The 21,163-nt window shown below is 38.5% G+C and overlaps 1 protein-coding gene and 1 long non-coding RNA gene across 2 annotated transcripts in view; both read left to right on the forward strand.

Moving 5' to 3' along the window:
• The window catches only part of LOC139934062 (dolichol-phosphate mannosyltransferase subunit 3-like), a 535,719-nt gene that overhangs the window by 440,845 nt on the left and 73,711 nt on the right, over nucleotides 1-21,163 (forward strand). The window lies entirely within an intron of this gene.
• LOC139933834 (uncharacterized) lies at nucleotides 1,865-13,286 on the forward strand. The gene is made up of 5 exons (XR_011785627.1): nucleotides 1,865-1,992; nucleotides 4,099-4,208; nucleotides 4,989-5,225; nucleotides 5,815-6,034; nucleotides 6,636-13,286. It is a non-coding gene; the product is annotated as an uncharacterized lncRNA (long non-coding RNA).

Consider the following 21,163-nt stretch of genomic DNA (forward strand, 5'->3'; position numbering starts at 1 on the left):
GGCTTCGGCTTTGGACCGGCTCAGGCTAGCTTGGCCGGCCCCGCCGGTTGTTTTCTGACGAGAGAACGTAGCCTCAAGCCGAAGCCGTGGTTTCGAAAAGGGCTTAACTAGTATTTGCGGAATGGCCTGCAGCGTATAGGGTATTCAGGAAATTAGAAACCATATGGTACAATGAGGTGACAAAATGTTTGCTAGTTTCTCTCAGTGATACCACCTTTTAGTTTTCTTTTATTCAAACGAAAACAGAAAATATTGTAGGCCCTATATATAAGCTATAACTTTGTAATCCACACTTACCATCTCACAAGACAGGCAGCATGCTAACCGATGACGATGATGATGATGATGATAACTTTGTTTGTTTGTGAAAACATAGCTTTATATAGGTTTTGCGGTCAATTTCGGCAAATGCGCAGCCAATTTAAACACTAAGCTATTTCTATTTCGCGCAAAACGAATGCTACTGAAAAGGGTCATTTCGTTTTATGATTAGTCAAATGTAATGTTGCGTCATTCGATTTAATCATTCAACTTAACAATTCATCAAAGCAGCAGTCAAATTCGCAGACGCTCCTTGGGGCGTGTGTGTCACGAAAAAAATGACGATACGCTAATTGAACAGAGTGCTAAAGGTTGGTTTATGAATTCTGAGAACCAATATTATGTAGCACATTGTAAGGTGCTAAAGTGGCGCATTTAGCAGCCACAGCCAGGAACACCGAGTCGAACCCCTTCTCTCTTCGATAAGTACACTGGGTTCTTTGACGTAAGTTACACAACACACGGGACCAACGGCTTTAGGTCCCATCCGCAGGACGAAGCAATGATTAGGTGTCGCTTATGAAATGGGACTCGAATCCTCACACTGCTGATCAGAAACACCTGACCAGAGTTTGAATTCGGGGCTCTTAACCGCTCGGTCACGTCAGTTCCTTATTGCTTGCTCCGTGCCCATTACATTGTTTTGTTTTCATTTCATTTATATTAATTATTTTGCCTGACTAGTTCTTGACTGTCTTTGAATTCTATGTTAATTTTTAAAGCTCAATCATTTCAATCTCCAGCTTATTTATCTGAATTTGTTCGTCATAACCTCTACTCGGACTCTACGATCTCAACAACCGTAATACTGACCATAACTACAAGAGCTTGTTCCATTTTTTATGGTCAAATATAATTTGCTGTCACTGCTCTATTTCTTTGGAATAGTCTGTTTGTGCATATTCGCCAAGGCTAGCTCTTTAAACTGTTAAAGACAGTGGACACTATTGGTAATTATACTCAAAATAATTATTAGCATAAAACCTTATCTGGTGACGAGTAATGGGGAGAGGTTGACGGACAGTATAAAACATTGTGAGAAACGGCTCCCTCTGAAGTGCTGTAGTTTTTGAGAAAGTAGTAATTTTCCACAAATTTGATTTGATTTAGAGTTTGATGTCTCTAAATCAACCATCTAAACGCACACAACTTCGTGTGACAAGGGTGTTTTTTCTTTCATTATTTTCTCGCAACTTCGACGACCAAATGAGCTCAAATTTTCACAGGTTTGTTAGTTTGTGCATTCTTGCGGGGTCGTGGCCGTGCGATAACGGCCGTTTAAGAACTCGTCGCCTACTCTTTTATTCCCTTATTGAAGAACTCGTCACTACCCTTTTATTCCCTTAGTATAAAGAAAAAGTATTAACTTTGCGCGGGAGTCGAGACTCTACAATACGCCGACAGATGGCGCGATTCCTATTTTTATACCTAGTCAGATACCCCAAACCAAATTCAATGCTGAACGTATTGATGAAGTCAAGCTTGATAAATCACGTGCGGCCCATTCAGAAACGCATGCTGGATCAGAATTTCTCAAAAACATGGACGGAGAGGAGCCACAATTGCCTCTTCGAGAGAATTTTGCCCGCATTTGGCTGCAGTTTACCGTTTCCTGAAAAAGAATGGTAGTTATGAAATGCAAGACATGTCCTCACAAAGTAAATGCGAAAAGTAAGTTCGGAATATGTATATTTCTTGTGGAAGCAGGAGCTTGTAAAGTTGTGTGTCTGGACTTGTGCGTCATTTATAAAAGGGGTAGGCGGGGTCAGGACGTGGCTAAGGAGGCGGTGGGGGAGTTACTTGTTAATTTTATTTCAGAGGTTTTATCATTCTGAAAACAACAAAATTCAGTGATAAAGGTTCGCCAAGCGTAGGGAAACCTCTGGCCATTTTTTTAACTGTGTTTAATTGAAAAATGTACAACTTCATTTTAAAAGGTAGCCTTGCTCAAGGCAGTCGCATTATTCGCTCCGAAAAGACGCCGCTGTAAACCCACCCGTATACCCTGTTCTCGGTGCGTGCGATCACACCGCATGACCCACCCGTATACATACTGTCAGATCGTACGAATACTGTTCACAGAAGTCATCGCACGCGTCGTACCACTAACCGCATGCGGAGGCCATCAGGCCGACAGCCTTGTCGGGTGTGTATCTTCCGGGTTTAATGTGTTGTATTGAAAAGATTCCACTACTGGAAAAAATTGGGGAGCTCTTGGGTATGCTAGTATGCAGCTCATGAATATGTATATCGCTCGTCAGACCCATCAGCAACACGGGATGTGAGGCAAATGAATTATTTATTTTGACGTCCAATCACGCACGCCTATCATGCTCGCTGAGCGCCCGTGGTGGTGGTGTGTGATGATGTTGACATGTCTCATCTTTCGCAGGCATTATGGTAATGAGCTGAACTTTTGGCTTATTATAGGAATGAGGGCAGTGGCTTCAACACAGACCCTACAAGGCTGTCGGCCTGACGGCCTCCGCATGCGGATAGTGTGCGATGTTACGCAGAGTGAATACGGGTGGAATTTATACAACAGCGGTCTTTTTCGGAGTGAATAATGCGACTGCCTTGAGCAAGGCTATTTAAAAGGCGATTTTTTTTATAATTTGGTAGTTTTTGAAATTTCACCCCCCCCCCCAAATATTTGGTTAGAAATAGTCTCATTTCAGAGGTTTTATATTTAACTCTTAAAGGAACACGTTGCCTTGGATCGGACGAGTTGGTCAAAACAAAAGCGTTTGTAACCGTTTTTTATAAAATGCATATGGTTGGAAAGATGTTTTAAAAGTAGAATACAATGATCCACACAAGTTTGCCTCGAAATTGCGTGGTTTTCCTTCTACTGTGCGAACTAACATGGTCGGCCATTTATGGGAGTCAAAATTTTGACCCCCATAAATGGCCGACGTGTTAGTCGACAAGGTAAAAGGAAAACCACGCAATTTCGAGGCATGTTTGTGTGGATCATTGTATTCTACTTTTACAACATCTTTCTACCCATATGCATTTTATAAAAAACCGTTACAAACGCTTTTCAAAGACCAACTCGACCGATCCAAGGCAACGTGTTCCTTTAAGAAGAGCAAACTTCAGTGATATGGGTTCGCCACCCAATTAGGAAATTTTGCAAAAAATATTTTACTTCTTTTTAAACTGTGTTTACTAATTGAAAAATTTGGCACTTCATATTAGGTGATTTATCGCTTGGTAAGTTTTTATAAATAAGCCCCCAAATAATTAGTTTTATATTTTTAACTCTGAAAACAGAAGAGCAAAAATTAAGTGACAAAGGGTTCGCCACCCATAAGAAAACCCCTTGTCAATTTATTAACTGTGTTTAATTGAAAATAGCGCCTCTTCAAATCAAAAGTTGACATTTGGTAAATTTTTAAAAATAATTTAAGCCGCCACAAATATTTCGTTATACAATTGGTTCGTTTCATTTCAGAGGTTTTAAACTTACCTGTGAAAACAGAGGAGCAAAAATCAGTGACAAAGGGTTTGCCACCCGTAAGGAAACCCCTGGCAATTCCTTTTGAAATCAAATGTTTGAAAAAAAAGCAAACAAAATTTGTTGATGTATCCAAATCTTTACCTCGGATGGATTCATCGCTACTGTGACAGGGTTTTGCTTCTTTCTGTTTTCTCAGCAAGTAGAACCAGTAGACCTATTTTGCTGAAACTTTCAAGGTTTTATTTCATCTTTCAATCTATATTTTGTCAATTATTCATTGATTAATTTCATTTTTGTATCTGGTCTGGTTTCAGATTGATAGGGCATGTGGCAAGTGTGGTCACGATGGACTTCATTTCCACACCAGACAAACACGATCAGCTGATAAAGGACAAACCGTCTTCTATTTCTGCCCATCATGCAAGTAAGTCGATCACTACTAAAGCCTGGTTCATACTTCCTGCAAATGCAAAATGAATTTTGGCGACACAGCCCTGTTTAGTTAGCAAATGTTTCGAAGGGGTTGAACACAGTTCAACTGTTGCGAGTTATTCATTGCGATTTTGTGACAACAAAATTTGCTTCGCATTCGCAGGACGTATGAACCTGGCTTTAGGCTTGTAGACCCTTTTATGTTAATCATACAGTTTTCATAGATTGCACAAGGGTTAGTAGGAACCTGTGAGGGCAGAGATAGTTCTTGTGATTTATTTAGCTTGGTCACTACATATTTGGCCGCACAGGCAGTTTATTCCCAAGGGAGCTGAGTTGGTTTGATGAATGAAATAAATGGCCTAGTGATCAGGGGTATTATTGTTGAAGAGCCACGAGCGTCACTGAATGACGGATTTCAGTGCTATACGCGGGTTTATAGTGCAAGCAGAAATTCACTGTTAACATGACATGTGTGTAAAGTACAATATGGTTACAAGTGCAGCAATCAGCAAAACAGAAACAAACAAAACATGCAATTGGATCTTGAAGGATCTGCGGTGGACCTTACAAAGAGTTAAGACTAGTCTTATCTCAAGTTAGGACAAGTACTTGTCTAACTTAGGACTAGCCTTAAACTTTTAATATCTCCTGGGACTAGTCCTAAGTTAGGCCCAGTCCTGACTCTTTGTGAAACCGACCCCAGGATGGTTAGGTTCAAAGGTTCATCTTTTATGTAAAAGTAATTTTTTATTTATTTTTTTATTAATAGGCATCAAGAGATTGAGTACTCCTGAAGAAAATCAACATCTTCGGATTGGTGGCACTGGATGAGAGGAAGTCAAGACAAGAGCTCACCGGAACAAGGAGATGAAATCAACACCGACGACGACGACAACAACTGCGACCACCTGATGCCAGAGATGTCTTACTGATGATGAGGCCGATTTTTTAATTGTATTTATTAATTGAAAAATGCGGCACTTCATACTCGGTGATTTTTCATTTGGTAAGTTTTGAAAATTAAGCCCCCATATATTTGGTTTTGTATTTTTAACTCTGAAAACAGAAGAGCAAAAATTCAGTGACAAAGGGTTCGCCACCCGTAAGGAAACCCCTGGCCAATTGTTTAACCGTGTTTGATTGAAAGTTGCGCCACTTCAAATTAAAAGTTGACATTTGGTAAATTTTGAAAAATAACGTAAACCCCCTCCAAATATTTTGATATACAAATAGGTTTGTTTTATTAAAGAGGTTTTATATTTTACCTGTGAAAACAGAGGAGCAAAAATAAGTGACAATGGGTTCGCCACCCGTAAGGAAACCCCTGGCCAATTTTTTTTTAATTGTTTGGAAAAAGCAAACGTTATTTGTTGATCTTTACCTCGGATGGATTCATCGCTTCTGTGACAGGGTTTGCTTCTTTCTACTCAACAAGTAGAACCAGTAGACCTATTTTCCTGAAACTTTCACTGTTTTATTTCATCTTTCTAACTCATTGTGAAATCGACCCAAGGATGGTTAGGGTCAAAGGTTCATTTTTTATGTAAAAGTAATTATTTTTTTTGATTGTTTGTTTGTTTGTTTTTTATTAATAGGCATCAAGAGATTGAGTACTCCTGAAGAGAATCAACATCTTCGGATCGGTCAACACTGAGAGGAACTCAAGACAAGAGCACACTGGAACAAGGAGATGAAATCACCCCAGACGACGACGACCACCTGATGCCAGAGAGATGTCTTACTGATGAGGAGGCCGATTTTTTAAATGTATTTATTGAAAAATGTGACACTTCATACTCGGTGATTTTTCATTTGGTAAGTTTTGAAAATTAAGCCCCCATATATTTGGTTTTGTATTTTTAACTCTGAAAACAGAAGAGCAAAAATTCAGTGACAAAGGGTTTGCCACCCGTAAGGAAACCCCTGGCCAATTTTTTAACTGGGTTTGATTGAAAACTGCACCACTTCAAATTAAAAGTTGACATTTGGTAAATTTTGAAATATAACTTAAGCCCCCCAAATATTTTGTTATACAAATAGGTTCGTTTCATTTCAGAGGTTTTATATTTTACCTGTGAAAACAGGAGCAAAAATCAGAGACAACGGGTTCGCCACCCATAAGGAAACCCCTGGCCATTCTTTTTTAATCAAATATTTGGGAAAAAAGCAAATATAATTTGTTGATGTATCGAAATCGTTATCTTGGATGGATTTATCGCTACTGTGACAAGGTGTGTTCTTTCTGTTTTCTCAGCAAGTAGAACCATGTAGACCTATATTGTTGAAACTTTCACTGTTTTATTTCATCTTTCTAACTCTTTGTGAAATCGACCTCAGGATGGTCAGGGTCAAAGGTTCAGTTTTTTTATGTAAACGTAATTATTGTTTGGATTGTTTGTTTGTTTTTTATTGACAGGCATCAAGAGATTGAGTACTCCTGAAGAGAATCAACATCTTCGGATCGGTCGAGACTGAGAGGAACTCAAGGCAAGAGCTCACTGGAACAAGGAGATGAAATCACCACTGACGACGACGACAACGACGACGACCACCTGATGCCAAAGAGATGTCTTACTGATGAGGAGGCCGAGCATCCATCCCAGTATGGGTACTTAAATAAGATCAGGATCCTTTATCACTCACAGTGCCATCAGGATTCTCAAGAAACAAAATGAGGCTTGACATCAAAATTTAGTCTGGTTCCGTTTTTCAAACTTTGAGAGTTTCAAGCGGGTTTTGATCAGTACACGGGAACCAGAAAAAATGGCCGAACTGTGGTAAAGGTGTTTTAAAACTGTCAGTGTTGCTTACATTAATTTGTGATAACTCATGCTGTAAAGCTAGTTTCAAAAAACGAGTATCTAAAATTGAATTGTTTACCTTCATGAATTGTTGTTATTGATCGATCCTCCCCTTACCCCTGGGGTGGGTTGATCCATTGTGAGAACAAACAAGACACTTGAGTGCACACCTTCTATGATGAAAGCGTTCTAGGGCCAAATTTCATGGCTCTGCTTACCACCGAATTCTGCGCTTACAATCACGATTTCCCATTTACTTGCAAGCGCGAATTTCTGCGCTAGCCTTGCAAGCTTTGAATGCCTAGTAACGTGGAGTACGCACGCGCAGAAGCCAAAATTCGCTGCTAACCTGTGAAATATGCTTGCAATAAGCACAGGATTCTCTGCTTCCGTAAGCGCTGATTCTGTGCTTACGGTAAGCAGAGCCATGAAATTGGGTCCAGCTCTGGTTAGGATCATGGCATACTTTGTAACTTATGGGTCATGACAAGACTTAAATTCTCTTTATCCTGAGAGTTGGTCATTGCACAATTGTCATCCTCGCTACTGTTACTACGACGCGCCTGATGCATTACAGAGGCAACGTTGCCCCTGGTCATTGCCTGGGTACCCCTTGAAATGTTCTTGCATATATTCCATAGAGGTGCCCTTTACCAAGGAGAAAACGCCTTGGTGCACTTGCCCTGTTTAAATGACCGAGCTGCCCTTTTCTGCTAGGGGTTTGTGTCATACAAACTAGGAACCCAGGACTGATACTGTCCCCTGGTCATTGCCTTGGTGCCCTTGAAATGCTCCAGTATAAATGTGCAATTTCCTCATAGGGTGCCCTTTACCAAGAAGAAAGAAAATGCCTTGGTGCCCTTGCCCTTTCAAAAACGAAGCATACAGCCCTGGGAACCTATCAATGTTTTTGCTAGCAGTGGCTTACTGTTGTACCACTACCATGGTGCATGACTTCCATCCCTTTTTGCTAGAGGATTGGGTCACAGCAAACTACAATGTTGAGGGTTATATGCACACACATGACCTTTGCCCCTTCCTACCTTGGGAAATGACTGGTACTTTATATTGTGTGCGTTCGATTAGCTTCCCTGGGTTGACCGCGCAGTGCTCACTCGGGTGAGCCCCTGACAAGAGCTAATCGAACGAGCACACTTGCCCTCTCATGGTGACAGCATGCACCTCGGGTCACCCCCAAGTGACCCATTCCACAAGCAGGGCACTGGGGACTGACCCGGGTGAGCCCCATCAAAGCTATTCGACTGTACCGGGGCAGACCGGGATCGACCCAGGGAAGCTAAACGAACGCGCCCTATATTAATCCACCTGCCATGTGACCTCTGACCCTTCCTCTGTGAGGTAAGGTTACTGTAAACCTTTGCAGCTGTATGTCAGAAATGGGAACCTGTCATTTAACCTCTGCTCCTTCCCACCTGGGGTATTTGTTGAAAAAACAATGATAAATCTTGAATCATGCATTTTGAATTGTTTCTATAGACTTATTCATGATTGTGCATTTTAACTGCATCTGTGATCCAACTTGGCAAAAAGAAGAAGACAAATCATTACGTGCAAACATTTCGCTCATCATTCTTTGTGTTGGCCACACATGCAAAATAAATTGTTTCAAAGCTGTTCTTAATTTTGGCTTTAAACTTTATTTTGGGACAGGAAATGGGACATTGCAAAAAGGTTTGTCCTTTTTGGTAGTTTGGGTCACAACTGCATAATATTTGTGTATTTTACATAAATTGTCTTAAAGGCAGTGGACACTATTGGTAATTACTCAAAATAATCATTATCACAAAACCTTTCTTGGTAACGAGTTATTGGGAGAGGTTGAGTGTATAAAACATTGTGAGAAACGGCTCCCTCTGAAGTGACGTAGTTTTCGAGAAATAAGGAATTTTCCACGAATTTGATTTTGAGACCTCAGATTTAGAATTTGAGGTCTCGAAATCAAGCATCTGAAAGCACACAACACTCTGTGACCATGGTGCGACAGGGGTGTTTTTTTCTTTTATTTATATCTCGCAACTTCGATGATCGATTGAGCTCAAATTTTCACAGGTTTGTTATTTTATGCATATGTTGAGATACATCAACTGTGAAGACTAGTCTTCAACAATTACCATTAGTGTCCAGTGTCTTTAACACATTTTATTGAGACATTCCCACGAAACGAGTTCACATTACTTGGTACAAAATGCACACATTTTGTATATAGAACGTTTGACTTTACTTTCCAAAATACGGAATTTTAATAACTTTTTTTTTCTTCAAAACTCTCTTGGCAAATGTTTTTTTTTCCATACTACTTTTAATACTTTGCTCGCTTTAAAAACTCTTCTTTTCTAGATTTTCCCAGAGTTGGAATATCTTAAATCGGTTCAGGAAAACAAAAATTTCTGTAAAATTTGTTGTGACTCAAATTGTGGGAGTGCCTCTGGTTCTATATTGATACTTTGATGATTGTGAAGCCAAGTACAACTTGCACTCAATACAATATGCAAGCGAAACACATCAAAAAGTTGTATTCTTGGGACCAATCTTCATGACATACAAGTACATCATCAATTTAACCAAATGTAATCATTTTAGGCATGACATGTTTGGATAAGTGTGATGCACACCTGTCCAAACTCAAAATGAAATTGATTAAAAGTACAATATCTTTTACGAGACTGTCACAAACTTCATTTGAAAATGTTGCTTTTTCTTCTTTGCATTGCTGTGACATTAATAACAGTTCTAAATTTCATTGAGGTTTTTTTTTGCATCAGCTGATGAACAAAAAATCTAATTTCAGAGATAACTTTCATTTCAACTCACTCAAGGATAGTGTAAATGTTGTACTTGGCTGTTTTTATAATTTTAAAAATTATGTCTTAAATTATTTGGTTACCATTCATTAAATGCTATAGAAAGCACCACTGAACTGTAGAAGCAGCAGAGTTGTGCAAACGTGTGTGCTGGTTGGTGTGGCCTACTACTATCTGGAATGTGTGGCGACCTAATGATCCAAGACTTAATGGTTGGGTAAGCATTTTATTAAGTGAAATCTTGTTAATGTGGCGCTGGTAGTCTGTCTTACCGGTGTCCTACCTTACATGATTGACAAACTCTTTCAACTTCTCGATCTCCGACAAAAAAAAACGAAACCTAAGAAAGAAAGGATTTGGTTGCCTGTTGAAGTCTTTGGGGGCCTGTATCAAAAGTGTCAAGGACTGAGGACCATTGCACTTTTTTTCACTTTTTTTACCTGATCATTTTGTTATCCTAAGTTGGTACCCGTCTCTCTATACTGTTCCTGTGTAAACGGGTCTACTTTTGAGCAACTTTTCTACAACGGACATCCTCTTCTGATCTGAGGGAGCCTCTAGACCTGACGGATGGCGGAGACTTCTACCCAGATGTTGGTGCTAGGGTCGGAGAAACGAGATTCTGAACATGGCTATTCACATTTCAATCAGGTACTCGGGCTTTTACATTGGTTTCACTTGCGTTAAGAAGTTTTGACTTTATCAAAAGGAGATATCAAAGATGACATTGGGATTGTGTAGGAAGTAAACAGGGTGCTTTATTGTAGAAGAAACATCCTTGCTTAGAGAGATGCTGTCGTGCATTATGTACTTGTGACCAGTTTAATTCGCAACCACAGTAGGTAGTACTTACACTCCTTTGTAAGTTAGAATAGTGTAAAGATTTCAGAGTTAGTTAAAAAAAAAACACTGAACTGGTTGACGTTATTCAGTCTATGATGTTAACTATTGGTCTATTTCAGTGACCAATTAACTAGGTTCATTGTAGGTTTTGAGTGGTCAGCTCTATGACAGATTCTACAGTAGGTATGTTAACGACAATCAGTTGAGGAAATGACTTACAAATGATGTTGACCAATAGACATTGCTTTTTTAACAAATAATGACACTGTGCATGATTTGTATACATTTTTCATAAACGTAGTAATTTAGCTGCAGTAGGTGTTTTCAATCCTTTAGGGTATTAATTATTGATAATTGTGAACAATTTTTTCAACTAGTTAACCCTTTTCCAGCTGAACAAGGTGAAGACACTCAGGCGGTTTTTACAAAAACTCACAAAATTTGTAAAAGTTCAGCCGCAATGTTGGAATCTTGTTTCTCTGATCAGCACATCATCATTATCTGGGTTGAAGTCTTAGTTAGTCAGGCTGTTAACATGACAAAGACACTTGGTCATCAATTGTTTTGACAGGTTCTTAAAAGAGTAGGCAAGTTTATGATATTAAACCCGTAGAACTGTTGGGAACAAATGCAAGCTACTAGTTTTTGTCAGTATAACAATTGTATTTTATGTTTGTTAAGATCTCTTTGAAACAAAACAGTTTTTGTGCGATGTCCATTCGTAGTATTAGTGTAGACTTATTCAGTTCAATGACCTTTTCGCAAAGATAGTAATTTGTCACATAGCTAGGTAGTTATAGGAAAAGGGAGCATACACACTAGTCCAGTATTAGTGTAGAATTATTAAATAAATAACTTCAAAACTAAATAAGTTATTTCTCAATTCGCTTGTTAGATTGATTTTGTTATGAATATTATGCCAAAAAGACACAGCAGGAACAGTTATTCTAAATAAGACGTCACTTCTGTTACTTTAGTCGTGCACTGTTTAACTGTTTGCAGAATCACATGTGTCTTTCTGGATGGAAAATGCACAAAGTTATCAGTGATTTTATCGTAACTGATAAAACTTTAGTTGTCCGACATCGACGTCAGACTCATTTTTATGCAAAAACATTGTATTTTATAATTGGTACGAAATCATTAGCATGCAGAGGTTGGTTTGCAGATTTACATGAAGTTAATCAGTAGGAATAGTTGTTGATCCTAGATGTTCAATACTTTATTGGGACAGTATCAGCAGTTTGTAGTACCGTAGAATTTGAAACTTGGTTGTACTTAGGAGTTTAGAATTTGTTTAGAGATAGGTTAGGTTTTTTTTTCTCAGTCTAGTTATCCTCCATAACTCCAATGTCATCTACAATATCTCCTGTAATGATACTCAATGCAATGAAGATGCAAATCTGATGTTTTCGTACAACCTCACTTTTGACTTTGAAATTTGACTTTATTTGACTTCGTTTGAACATCACATCACACACACTGTTATAATGTTGCGATGTTTTAACAAATCCAAAACTTATGATTGATTTGAAGCAAAATTTATGAAGAAGTGTAGTTCTTCTATGCAAGTGAAACCAATACATTCCCGAGTATGCTGTTAATATTGAAAAGAACATGCGTATTTTATTTCTGTTTTTTGTGCTTGTCACAAAAATTCAGAAAATTGTTCAAGTTCAGCCGCCATGTTGGAATCTTGTTTCTCTGATCAGCGCATCATCATCTTGGTTGAAGTCTTTGTTATTCTGATGGTACAGGACTCAATTGGTGACGGAGTGGAAGCGTCCTTTTTCACTTAAACCAAAATTCAAACTTGAAACTTTACTCCAAGAACTTAGCGACATGTTTGCCCGAACAGGGGGAGACGTCCGATGGTACACTTGATACAGATTCATCAAACATTTTAACGGGCAACAGAATCCTTTCGACTTATGTTTTAGACTTTAAAAAGAAAATCTTTAGTTTGATTTTTGGCTTCGGACTTTTAAAAATCAATCATTTTAGTTTGTCAATCATGTAAGGCAGGACTTTGGTAAAATCTACTATTAATGAAACATTAACTTGATTTAACTTAATAAAATGCTTTCCTTCCATTAATACTTAGATCATTATGTCACTTCACTTTCTAGATAGTAGTTGCCCACACTGACCGGCACACGCGTTTGCGCAACTCTGCTGCTTCTGCAGTTCAGTGGTGCTTAAAAAAATAAAAAAAAATCCCTTAAAAATTGCCTTTTTTATATACACTAAGTCAGCCAAATAATTTTTTCGTTCCGTTGTACAATTCGAAATTAACTGCGTAAAAACTTTGGCCCTACCCCCCCTATTATCAAAATCATGATCAACCAAGTGCACCCCCTATAGGGGTGCAGAAGAGACTGTATCCCATAGTAATGTACACCAACAATGTAATCGACTAGAAATTTGCATATGACACTTACTACACAAGGCGTCAAATTCAAATTACCGTAAGATTATATTGCTAGGTACATCAAAATGGAATGCAGCCCCTTATTAAAGGTATCGTCTTATAGCTTGTTGTGACTTTAAATAACAATAAAATGGAGTCCTATTGTGGACTTAGTCATGTTTTGATCAAAACACTAGCCATTGTTTGTACTTAGTAATTTTTTGAGCAGAAACTCATAGTCAATGTTTGGACTTAGTCTTTTTTTGGACTTAGTCATTTTTTGACAAAAACACTTAGTAATTATTGACTTTCTGTGTCCTTTTGTGGACTTAGTAATTTTTTGAGCAGAAACTCATAGTCAATGTTTGTACTTAGTCTTTTTTTGGACTTAGTCATTTTTTGACAAAAACACTTAGTAATTTTTGACTCCCTGCATGGACTTAGCTATTTTTGACTTTCCAAGATTGAGATTATAAAGTCACAGAACAAGCTATAAGATGCGGCCTTTACAGAAGATACAACATTGGTAGTTACGCTATTGTGAATTGAACTGATTAGTTTAATGCGGAAAGTTAGTGAACATGCATTAGTAACCTTAAATTTTGGTAAGCATGCAAGGAAAAATTCATCTACATGTCCACTCGATGTAAAAACTGTATTGAGGTAAACAATAAATAAAGAAATTTGTTTTGAAACGCTGCAAGTCTGAGATAACGTTTTTTGTGTCAAAATTTGTGCACTCTATATGCAGTATATGAATACCAATGTTGTACCTTCTTTATAAGTAAGAAATGCAACCTGTAAACCATAAAGGAGTCAAATTTAATTAGATTTGTTTGAAAAGAAACAAAAAAAACGCTTTGATTCTGTAAATATTCAGAGTTCTTGTAAGATGAAGAAAAAGCACAAACAATTATTTTACAAGTTTGCAGAAATCATAAATAGTTAATTCATGTTTTCATGAGACTAGTTTTTTGTTAGCCATGTGGACTCCTTTTTGGAAATAACAGGTTACATTTCTTCCTTGGTTGATCATTTATATTTCTTAGCTATGATTGTCATTTGCCAGCTGATATTTCCTCTCTGATAAATTATTAACTGATTTGGGGGGTTTAAGTTGAATTTTGAAATTGTACACATTTTCAATACTTTTAATAAAAACAAGTAAAAATTGAAAGCTGTATTTGATTTTACAAATACAATTTTTGAATAGTGCGCTACAAAAAAAAAGACATTTTGAAATAATTTCAATGAGGTTTTCAAAAAGTAATTTTACATCAACTGGCATATTTCGAACCATCAATTTAAGCAACTATCAAAATGAATAGTAAGGAAACAATAGGAGTGGCAAAGCACCCCTGAAACAAAAATTGTTTTAATTAAAACATTCAGGAAACATATATACACCATAGTCATAATCAAGTTCTTGTGGTTGGGTGGGTGGGGGTTAATGTCTAACAGTGTGAATGCACTAAGTGGTGTTATTGTTTTCTTTCTTTGGAAAAAGTTTGTTCAAATAAAGTCTTGAAAATTCAAATAGACAGTCTAGTCTGGTTTGCTTGTTATTTTCTGATGAATCCTAATATTTGGACAATTATTAGTTCTATAAACAGCTTATAACTTTGATCATCCCCTATTCCCCTTCTTGGTGTTGTTGAACTAATTAAAAGTAACTTTTAGAAGGTTGGGGATACTTTTGGTAATTATCAAACACCAGTCTCCTCATTTGGTGTGCCTCAATAAATGCATAAATAACAAACCAGTGAAAGTTTTGGCTCGAATGGTCATCAAAGTTGAAAACAAATTATGAAAGAAAACCCAATATTCCATGCATAAAATTGTGTGCTTTCTGAAGCCTTTCTCAGATTCAATTTTTTGGGGGTGAAAAAAAAATTACCACTTTCCCTAAAACTACATTTTACTTTAAAGGGTGTTTTTCCAACAACATTGTTTTACATCAACATGACCAGTGCTCTAACGTTTTAATGGTAATTGATTTTTGGAGAAACTACCAAGTACACCCTGCCTTGGATCACTCAAAATGTACTCTGTGTTGCTATTTAATAGGATGCATTCAAAATTATAAAGCTAATTTTTTTTTAAAATCCTTGAGGGGGGGGGGGGTGGGGGATGGTAGAGTTACATATTCATGAACAGTAATTCCATGTTTGCAAGTACAGAAATACATTGTAATCGTTCCTTTTGGTGAACTACATGTAGAATCAGGTGTATGCAAAACTCAAAAAATGCTCATTCACAGTCTTAGGTAATGACCTCAAGGATAGTATCGAATTGACAATGCTTAGCCTGTATTACAGGCAGGATGTTTGGCTTTTGAGGGAAAAGTATGAACATTTTTTTGAGAAGAAGGGCTAACCTAAATGAAAGTTTTTAATAGAAATTTAACCGATTCTTCGGAGGCCTCACAAACAAGAAGAAGTCATAAATAATGTGGGTCTTAGGAGGAAAAAAAGGTATGAGAGAAATTTGGGCAAATGTGTTGGTATAAACTATTATGGCCCTACATCTAGTAATAGAAATATACATTTTGGTTGCCTTACAGAACGGTCGAGGCTGTGTACCTCAGTGGCTGCTGGTGTGGCTGGATGCTAAGATGCAGGGAGAGGCAGCATACACTTCTGATGAAAGGGAAACATTCAGATCCCACAAACTCTGAAAAAGAACAAAATTATATTTAGAGTATGGATGTAAATTAGTGTTCATACAATGTACATAATGAGGGGATATAGAAAGTATAAGGCATTGGGAAATTTGACTTCAGGACAGCATGTTCAGGGGCCTTTAAATTGTCTCCACATATACATGACATGTACAGTACTTCATGTCGTCAAATCTAATTCCCAACACACAAGAAAACAATTCAAAGAAAAATATGTGCGCCCTGTGAGTTTACTCTAAAACACTTGTATTGAAGGAATTGGAGACACAAAAAACGTGTAGTGCAAAGCGTTAGAATTCATCAGAAAAATCGATGTGGGTCTGTCCGTCCCTAAAAATATTTTCCTCACTTGTATTGAGCGAGAATTCAGTGGTTTAGTAAATTTTAACACAATCTACGTCTGGGGTTATATCATCAGCTGACAATATTTGAGTTGACTGTATTGCCAAGACAATCTTTAGAAACCCCCTCAAATTTCCTCTTTTGCATCAACACATGAATCACTTACCTGATTAAGAAGATTCTATGAACATCCGTGCAGTTATCATCGTGGAAGTTGTTGAATTTTGATGTCGGTTTTCGATGTAAAATGTTGCAGAAAATCTGCTTTTTCACCACACACGTGGAGCTGAACACACGATGCCCGCGCTCAGAAAGAAAATGGCCGCGGGGATCGGAGTAAATAGTCTGGTCCCCTGACCAAAGATTCCTTGACGTCTCTTGTTAAAAATCTTAGCTAAAATTTCTTGCTAAATTCGACAGAGCCTAGTCGGAGATTTTTGGGTCTGGGAACCAGACTACGGAGTAAAGGGGTGCATAAACCTCGTTCCCAGGGGTGATCGATCTCGCCGCGCCATTTTTCCCCAGCATGCCTTGCTCGATGTGCATGCGCGTGACGTAGTACGAACGGCATCCTTTTATTTGCCGAAATTTGAAAGAATCATGGGGGATGAGGCCAGCACCAAGAAAAAGAGAACATTATGAAGTAATGAAGTTTTTGAGAAAGAAGTAATTTTTCACGAATTTGATTTCGAGACCTCAGAATTAGGTTTTGAGGTCTCGAAATCAAGCATCTGAAAGCACACAACTTCCAGGGTGTTTTTCTTCCATATTACCTGCAACTTAGACGACCAAATGTTTGTTATTGTATGCAAGGTGTCCATATAGTGTCTTTCACCACAGCTACACAGACGTATCGTCTATTTCGGTCCCAATTGCTATCCTCATCAGCTCGATCGGGGGGGGGGGGCACAAGAGGGGAAGAGGTGGAGAGGAGTGAAAGATTGATTTTTATAGCTCCATGGATAAATCAAGAACTGTTAACGTCTCATCAGTTTTGTAATCCACACTGGGGACTGACGTCTGATTGTCTATACATCCTCTTTAATAACCCTTTACTAATGACAAATTTCGGCCTGTATTATTCCATTTGAATAACGAATCCCGTGGAGACTATGGCGTTATAATTATCTAGTAATCAATCTGACATTTGAAGCAATTCCCATTTTGGGATTCATTTGTGACAGTTTTCATTCTAGTTTCGAAGAAAATGTAACTTGTAAAGTATTTCCTCTGAGATTAATGTATTACTAATAAGTTATTGATTCATCTATCATTCGACTTGGTTTTCTACATTGATGTAATTGGGTATATGTCTTGTCGTGGCCTAAAGTAGTTGAGTGCACTGTTCTCAAGCTCTGGTGTTTCCGAGCAGCAGAGTATGGGTTCGAGTCCTGGTCATCCTACCATACTGTCTTTGCAATAACAGCTAAAACCAGTATTGCTGCGTCCTGCGGGTGGAACGTAAAGCCGTGGGCCCCGTGTGTTGTGTGTTAAAAGAAGGGTTTCGCCGGGGTGTTTTTTATTTGATCGGCAGCATTGCGACACACATGCAGCACATTGTATATTAAAGCAATCACCTTCGCACACCTAGCAGGAAATAATGCTGAGCGCTTTGATACATGAGGGTGTGACAAAGCGGTAAAGAACCCTTTATTACTATTCATCATATCAGGTATTTGCGTGCCTGCCAATTCAATAGAATTCCTCCCAGGATGTTTGTAATGGGCCATTGATTTAACAGTCCCCGTGGACATGATTGATAAAAACGGTACAGCCACTAAAAATAGCTAATTGGTAGGGGCCTATAATGATCGTCTGAAAGCACTTTGTGCATAATATTGTACATGGTTCAAATCTTCCTCGCAAATTGCTTCTATTAAATTCAAGCCACCTGTTGCTAATCCTACCGAAAGAATCCCAAAAAGTTATATGTAGAACTATACTCCACAGCAGTGAAACTATATATTTATACTTCGTCGTTGTTAATTTGGCACTAAACAAGATGTGTGGACATCACTTCTTGGTACAATAAACCCCATGAGAAATGTTTTCGTAATCTGTTAGCTAATTGATTTTTACCACCTCCCCTCCCCCTCGCCCCGCCCATAAATGATTACGTAAACCATAACGCGTCTATGATTGGATAATAAGTCACTTACCACCTCTGCTGGACGAGGCAATAAAACCAGCCGCACTTGATCGTTTTCTTGATTGTTTTCTTGATTGTTTTCTTGACATCTTAAAGTATAGCGTTGTGTATCACAAGAGGTGAAAACTTTCAGATTCCTGGTGGGTGATTGTGGCCTATTTCACGGGTGGGTTATTGTCCCTCGCCACGCTCTACAACGATAATGATCTTTTGACGGAGACTCCGGAACCAAGATGAAACCCCTCACCAAGCTGGTCTTCTTGACTCTTCTTGTCTTGACGCATTTTGCAGATCGAGGTAAGATATTGCTTTCTGCATACTAAGTTTTAAACTCGAAAAGGGAAAGGCTAGTTTTCAAGACAGTAGCTGAGTGCCACCATACGAAAAGTACGAAAGTTACAGGCCACTCAATCCGACCGAAAAAGAGCTTAAACTGTCCAATACTACTTTTGAGATAATTTCTAGGGTGGTCCCTTTTTCTGCATTTGCCCCCAGAGTGCCGGCAACACCCACGGACCGGCCCATCACATCACAGAATATGAACTGTTAATAGCAATGTAACTACTTCTCTTTGTAGATATGGAGGTGTGGTCCTAAATGTCAAACTCAAAACTTTAAAAATTGTATGAGTCTTTGAGCCATTTCTTCTCATCAGCTGCTTCTCCTTCTGTTTATTTTGTTTAATTAGTTCTTCCTAGATGTAAGCTTTGTTAGGGTTCCTGCCCTGGATGTGTCAGCTGTGACAGACACGGCGCACCATAAGTTTCCTAATAGTATACGAAAAGGGGAGTTATTGGTCACTCTGGAACGTATAGCACAACAAAATTATCAAATTGAAAATAATTTCACTCGATACAAATTTCATATGAAAACAGTGACAATCTTACAGTCTGAAATATTGTCCAGTCGAAGAAATATCATCAAATGAAGATTGCCAAACCATTGCTTTTTTGTTTGGTTTTCCCGATTTGAACGATAGGTTACAATTATCTCCGAAAGTAAGACACTTTTGTCGTCGTTTTCAGTACAACGTTAGGCTTACATTTACCTGTTTAAATCACACGTTTAAACATGGCTAGGTGATGGCGTGTAATGCGTGTTGATTGTAGAATGGCTGTGGTTTGTGATACCAAGCAATGTTTACGGCTATTCTGATATGGCACTTCGTTTTCATGCTCTGAAATTAGCTAGTTGATTACTCGACGTTTCGACCTAGTGGCTTTTCAATTTCAATTAATTGTTTTTCTCTTAAAAACCAGTTAACAAAGAGTATATCCATTATAGACCGGGGCCCAATTTCATGGCTCTGCTTACCGTAAGCAAGGAATCTGTGCTCATGGAAGCATGGAATTATCTGCTTACGTCAAACGTATTTCACGGTAGCGGGGAATTTTGGCTGGTGAGCTTGCATTTATTCATTTCTTCGTTCGGCTGTGCGGCACCTAAATGTAGCCCGAGCCCTAACTAAGCCGCACATTCGGCTGATGTAGAAGCAAACTTAACTCTGAAAGAACATCATCTAGTTTGATATATAAGTTCACAGTGCCTCAAATTTTAACAATAATAAAACTAAATAGTAATAGGACGTTGCGTGAGCTATATTTTACATTACACAATTCAAATTCCCATCACCCTTGAGGGGAGCATACTTGTCTTGAGATTACTTTTGATGAACGCCCTTAGCCTTATTAGTCAGTTTCCACCTTCCGTGCTTAGATATTAGGTGAGATGGAACTTGGGCGTTGGAGGCGGTGGATGCCTAGGACAAAAGGCTTTACAGCTTTAAGCACCATTTCTCTAGTTCTAGTGACAGTAATGGTCCATTGAGTTGTTACGATAAGGCCACTTGTTGTACGCACTAATCTGCGAAGTACAGGTATGGGATGAATTAGGTGGCTGCCCGATGCATTGAAGTACCGTTTGAAGCACGACAGGTCATGTTGGTTTAAATGTTCTGGCGATGGTGATATCGCTGCCCTGGCGAAATTGGTCTGTTTTAGATTTGGTGAGAGGCGTTTATCTTAACCTATCTTCTGAAATAGAGCAATCCTCTCTTGTTACGTTGCTAGTGTCGCTGTAACGTATAAAAACCGGTGTAGCAAACAAATCACGCAAACAATATTATGCGCAGATCATCTAGGCCTCCCTCGGAATGTTCGTGAGCAATGTACAAGTTTGTCATTATCTCAGGTGTCACTAACCCTTTTCTCTTTGGGGTACAATCTCCGGTAGCCTTGTGGGGCGTTTTCACTAATGAGCTGTCTTTGGGAGATGGAATACCGGCAAAACTGTGTGCCCAGCTGATTGCGGCTGATGCGGAGCTCAAAGCCGGTAACTCAATGCAAAGGTAGACTTCTTTTGAGCCCAACATCAGCCTGATTGATCGGCGCTTGGTGGCCACGTAAAAAAAGTGGATTACGTAAATAAAAAAAGTGTTAAAATGCGTTCTAATGAGTGCATGTATAACCCCCCACTTACATAAACTACAAAGGGTCACGAGAATATAGCGGAAAACAGATTACACATTTTGCATGACATAAATTTTTTAATTTATAAAACGGTCGCTGAGCGAAACCCCAAAACGGGAGATCAGTGTTTTTTTATTTATCATCAAGAATGACAGAAATATTTCAAGGGTAGCTTTCTACTATCATCATCATCAAACCGTGTAAGTTTTATGTAAATCTGTGATCTTAGACGATTTTTCCCCCCACCAATTCTATAATGTTCCTTTAACGGATAAAGTGGGATAAAGGTGATCAAAAGGAGATCAACAACAAGAGGTGTTTGTGATCATATTGCGGTACACCTTTAAACAAAAACATAATGCTAACAATAGGTTTTTGGCTGTTTGCCAAACACGTAATTAATAACAACTATCTCAAAAGAAAAACAAC

This window comes from Asterias amurensis, chromosome 2 (assembly GCF_032118995.1).
Source record: "Asterias amurensis chromosome 2, ASM3211899v1".
NCBI classification, from domain to species: domain Eukaryota; kingdom Metazoa; phylum Echinodermata; class Asteroidea; order Forcipulatida; family Asteriidae; genus Asterias; species Asterias amurensis.